Below are 5,555 nucleotides of genomic sequence, written 5' to 3'. Positions count from 1 at the left end.
TGTGCATGTGTGGGGGGGTGTGTGGGGTGTGTGTGTGCATGTGTGTGGGGTGTGTGTGCATGTGCTTGTGTGGATGTGCATTTTCTTGTGCGTATATAGGCACACTTATATGTGTGTGTGTGTGCATGTGTGTGTGCGTGTGTGTGTGCGTGTGTGCATGTGTGGGGTGTGTGTGTGGGGTGTGTGTGTGCATGTGCTTGTGTGGATGTGCATTTTCTTGTGCGTATATAGGCACACTTATATATGTGTGTGTGCGTGTGTGTGCGCATGTGTGGGGTGTGTGTGTGGGGTGTGTGGGGGGTGTGTGTGTGCGTGTGTGTGCATGTGTGTGCATGTGTGGGGTGTGTGTGTGGGGTGTGTGGGGTGTGTGTGCATGTGTGGGCTGTGTGTGTGCATGTGTGTGTGCATGTGTGGGGTGTGTGTGTGGGGTGTGTGTGTACGTGTGCTTGTGTGGATGTGCATTTTCTTGTGTGTATATAGGCACACTTATATATATATGTGTGTGTGTGTGTGTGTGTGTGTGTGTGCTTTGTTCTTAGGCGGTGCAGGTGGTTTGGGATATGCCTGCTTTTGTGGGTATGTGGGTCTGGGGTGAGTGAATACACTCTACCTTGAAAATCCTGGTATATCTGGCCTTGAGTGACCCTGAATATTCAGACTTAATCCAGAAGAGGAACTGGGGAGGATGGTTCACTTGTTATACCAAAGCCAATCCACTCTACAAAGGGTTTCGTGGTGGTCGGGAGTCAGGAAGAGGTTGGTGTTTCTTGAAATCTAGGCCGCTCCCGTGTATTTAGGGTGCGTTTAGGATGCCTCTCCAGGTGTTAGAATCAAGGCAGTGGAGCTCGGGGGCCCCAGCAGCAGTGCTGTTAATCGAAGCCTCTTTCCTGGGGACTGGGAGGCCGTTGCTCCTGGTCTGGCTGGGCTTCAGAGTCCCGTGGGGAGCACATTCAGGTGCCCAGGCCATGCCTTATACCTGGGGGGTCACACAAGGAGGGCTGGGCCCCGGCATCTCAGTTTTGGCAGGCATCTCAGGAAAGAGGCTTCACAGGCCTGACCCCGAAGCTCGCCTTCCTGGGGGACCCTCTGGACCAGGGCTTCCAGGAAAGCAGCCAGGCAGGGCTGCTGTGTTTGTTCCCTGCTCTCTTCCTCGGAGTGGGAGCTATGGGTGGGTCACTTCCTTGACCTGTGCCTCAGTTTCCACAGTGCCAAAATGGGTCCGCTGGTGTCACCTCCCATGGAATTTCCTTTCTGTGTGGGCAGCAGCTCAGAATGTACCAGGCATTGGCAGGGGGCCACTGAGGAAGTGGAGGGCTTGGATTTGGGAGTGGTGGGTGGGTGGGGTTGGGAAGAAGACACTCACCTGTGCTAAGGACACCTCCTTTAAAGCCTCACAGCGCCCCCGTGAGGAAGGATAGTGTCACACATACCTTTACCTGGGCTCCAAGAGCCAGGGGCAGCCATGGCCACAAGACAGTTGGCTAGGGAGTCAGCAATGGGATTTGAACTCTGGTTTATGGAGCCCCCAAGCTCTCAGTCCAGGCAGTGGCTGAACACTAGGGTGCTAACAGGAATGAGAGGCACAGTCGGCTGGGGCAGTGGCAGGAGCTCCAGGCCTCATCCTAACTCCAGATTCCATCTTTTCTTGCTTCTTTCTCTTCGGTGAACCTTTTCACCTGCAAGGGTAGCCGGGGGTTGAACCTGCTACCATCCAGGTTCAAATCCCGGTTCTCCTGTTTACTAACAGTGAAAGCCCAAGCAGATTTCTTAGCCTCTCTGTGCCTCAGTTTCTTCATCTAAAAATGGGGGAAAGAATAGGATCAGGCGGTTATTGTAGGACAGAATAAATTAATTTCCAGTCACACACCACATAATGATGAACCACATACACAATGGCGCTGCCATAAAATTATTATTATTATTATTATTATTATTATTATTATTATTTTGAGACAGAGTCTCGCTCTGTCCCGCAGGCTGGAGTGCAGTGGTGCAATCTCAGCTCACTGCAAGCTCTGCCTCCTGGGTTCAAGTGATTCTCCTGCCTCAGCCTCCTTAGTAGCTGGGACTACAGGCATGTGCCACCACACCCGGCTAGTTTTTGTATTTTTAGTAGAGATGGGGTTTCACCGTGTTGGCCAGGCTGGTCTCGAACTCCTGACCTCAAGTGATCTGCCCACCTCAACCTCCCAAAATGTTGGGATTACAGGTGTGAGCTACTGCGCCTGGCCTCCCATAGGATTATAATACCGTATTTTTACTACACCTTTTCTTTCTTTCGTGATTGTGTAGTGGCACAATCCTGGTTCACCGCAGCCTCAACCTCCCAGGCCCGAGTGATCCTCTCACCTCAGCCTCCCAAGTAGCTGGGACCATAGGCATGCACCATGACGCCTAGCTAAGTTTTACATTTTTGTAGAGATGGGATCGCCTTGTGTTGCCCAGGCTGGTCTCGAACTCCTGAGCCAAGCAATTCTCCCATCTTGGCCTCCCAAAGTGCTGAATACCTGATATAGCCTAGGTATGTAATAGACTAGACTATTCAGGTTTGAGTTCACTCTATGATGTTCGCAGAGCAACAAAATCACCTAATGGCACATTTCTCAGAGTGCATCCCCATGGCTAAGTGATGCATGACTGTAATTGCACTCTTATATTTAGTTCAAAATTCAGAACCTCTGCTTCCCTCCTGAGAGCCATCTCTGACTGCACCAACTCCAAACAACTGCCTCCTGTTTACCCACATCCCTGGACCTCCCCTCAGGGGACTGTCTGAGTGGGCATAGCGTCTGGGCCCCCAGCTCCCTGCCCTTACCCTTGCCTTTCTCCCCACCCTCCTAAAAGTGACCCCTGCCCTCCTAGAAGTGAGTGAGTGAGTGTGGAACTGCAGGGACCTGAACAGCCCAGGGCAGGGCATTGCTTTGCCTGACTTGCTGGAGACCTTGGGACAGCCCCTTGCAGAGGAGGGAGAGACTTGGCCTGGGAGATCTCCAACTTTCCTTCCCGCCCTCGCTTTTGGGGAGTCCCATGACTTGCTGTGTGACCTTCAGGGTGGGAGGAAGGGTTGAGAATCTGGGTGAGGCTCTCAAGGCTCAGAAAGGAAAGTATGATTGCTGCTTAAAAAAAAAAAAAAAAAAAGATGAGTTGCTGCTTGAAGAAACAAAAAAGCATAAACCAACAAAAAAGAAAACCTGCTAGCCAAGAGCCCACCCCACCTCTCCTGGAAAGCCCCGGTGGGGGCAGCCTGGGCTCTTCAGGGCTGGGCAGGAGGGCGGGCGGAGGTAGGTGTGTCTGAAGGGCAGCCATGTGTGGGAGAGACTTCACCTGGCATCCTCGCTGCCTCCTGTTCCAGCCCAGCCTTGGCTCTGATACTGGCCTAGCCTTTCCCATGATCCCCTGAGGGGAAGAGAGCTGACCTTAGTGGGTGCCTCCTAGGTGCTGAGTACCTTCATTTACTCCTCCCAGTTCTTTTCCAGGGAGGGCGCGGTGCTGCCCATATTAGGGTTGAGAAAGGCGGATTCTGAGGAGTGAACTTATTTCTGGAAGTCATATAGCTCCTAAGGGGAGGGGCTGCAGTTCAAACCCTGGGCACTGCAGGCTCCACGCTTCCAGGGGGAGCCCAGGGAGAATGCTGGAGCTCCACGCTGCTGGCCCAGGGAGGCTGAGGCCCCAGTACCCTGTGGAGAGCCTGCCAGGGCCTGGTGGGTTGGGGTACAGCACCCCTCTGTGGGCACAGCTGGCCCTGTGATGACCTCAGCTGTGCACTGGAAAGGGTAGAAGGTAAGGAGGGGGTCTTCTGCCTCAGTTCGTCTCATTTCTCCTAACCTCTGGCCCAGCCTGACCCTGATAACCAGTTCCTGAGCTCTGGGCCTGCAGCCTCTTCCGAAAAGTCACCATTAGCCCATCTCCCAGTAAGCCTCCATTAGCCTCAACCCAACCCCAGTCTCAACACTCAGCTTCAGCCTGGTCCTGACCCACAGCCTCAGTTGTGACCTCTCCTAATTCCAACTCCAAGTGCTCACCCCAGCCTCCCTCCCTCTGTCTGTTGCTCCCTCCCTCCCTCTCTCCCTCCCTTCCTTCCTGTTTTCTTTCCTGTCTTTTTATTCCCTTTCCTTTTCGACAGGTTCTTGCTCTGTCACCCAGTCTGGAGTGCAGGGAGGGATGCAATCATGGCTCACTGCAGCCTCAAGCTTCTGGTCTCAAGCCATCCTCCCGCCTCAGCCTCCCGCATAGCTGGACTACAGGTGTGCACATCACAACGCATAATTTGATAATAAAAAATGTGATATCACAATGTGATGATAAAAAAATATTTTATTTTATTTAGAGACCAAGTCTCACCTTGCTTCCCAGGCTAGTCTTGAACTCCTGAGCTCAAGCGATCCTCCCGCTTTGGCCCCCTCAAAGTGCTGTAATTACAGGGGTGAGCCACCATGCCTGGCCCAGGCTACTTTCATTACAACCCCAGTCTCAATTCCAAATCCACATCACTTCCTGCCCCAGTCACCTCCCTGGCCCACCTGTTGTTTCTGAGGAAGCAAGATGGGGTCAGATATAGGAGGACGAGGGTCCCTGGGCCTCTCCAAGGGTCTAGGGGGCCAGTCCAGCCCAGGGAGCCCTGGCCTTAAATGGACCTCCAGGACCCTTCAGGTGTGCTGTGGGCAGACTCTGACTTAGGAGTGAGGAAGCCTCCTGCATGCCAGGCTTGTTGAAAAATTCACTGGGTTGCCAGTTAGGGAGGAATCCATTCTGTTTTGTTAGGATGTGGTTGTACTGGAAACATGGGCTTTGTCAGTGAGACCGGAAATGCATGGGTGAGGGCCTGGATCGTGACAGGAACTCATTTGGGAGGCGGCAGGGGCAGCCTGTCCGACCTCACTTCCAGCTGCCCTTCCTCCCCAGTGGGCTGGGAGTGGGGCTTATCCCGGCATTGGGGTACCCTGAGATGGAGACCTGCAGGAGAGGGGCAGGAGCTGGGGGAACTTGCTGGATGGGGAGCAGAGTACCTGGAGGGGGTCACAGCCCTGCAGGAGCCCCGCTTAGCCAGCCAACCTTGAGACCTCTACTCCCCAGACACTTGATAAAGTACTTGGCTCTGGGCTCGGCACAGTGGCTCACACCTGTACTCCCAGCACTTTGGGAGGGCAAAGTGGGCAGATCACTTGAGGTCAGAAGTTTGAGTCCAGCCTGGCCAACATGGTGAAACCCCATCTCTACTAAAATACAAAAATTAGCCAGGTGTGGTGGCGAGTGCTTGTAATTCCAGCTACTCAGGAGGCTGAGGCAGGAGAATCACTTGAACCTGGGAGGCGGAGGTTGCAGTGAGCCGAGATCATGTCACGACACTTCAGCCTGGGCAACAGAGTGAGACACTGTCTCAAAAAAATAGATAAGTAAGGCCAGGCGCGGTGGCTCATGCCTGTAATCCCAGCACTTTGGGAGGCCAAGGCGGGCAGATCATGAGGTCAAGAGATTAAGACCATCCTGGCTAACACAGTGAAACCCCGTCTCTACTAAAAATACAAAAAATTAGCCGGGTATGGTGGCAGGCACCA

General features: G+C 53.4%; 1 protein-coding gene across 7 annotated transcripts in view; it reads left to right on the top strand.

The window, feature by feature from the left end:
- LOC105506012 (neuroblastoma suppressor of tumorigenicity 1) overlaps positions 1 to 5,555 on the top strand; it is an 18,215-nt gene that overhangs the window by 7,423 nt on the left and 5,237 nt on the right. The gene's annotated exons all lie outside the window — the stretch shown is intronic.

Source organism: Colobus angolensis, unplaced genomic scaffold (assembly GCF_000951035.1).
Source record: "Colobus angolensis palliatus isolate OR3802 unplaced genomic scaffold, Cang.pa_1.0 Scaffold130, whole genome shotgun sequence".
Lineage (NCBI taxonomy): Eukaryota > Metazoa > Chordata > Mammalia > Primates > Cercopithecidae > Colobus > Colobus angolensis.
This window is presented reverse-complemented; position numbering and strand designations above follow the sequence as displayed.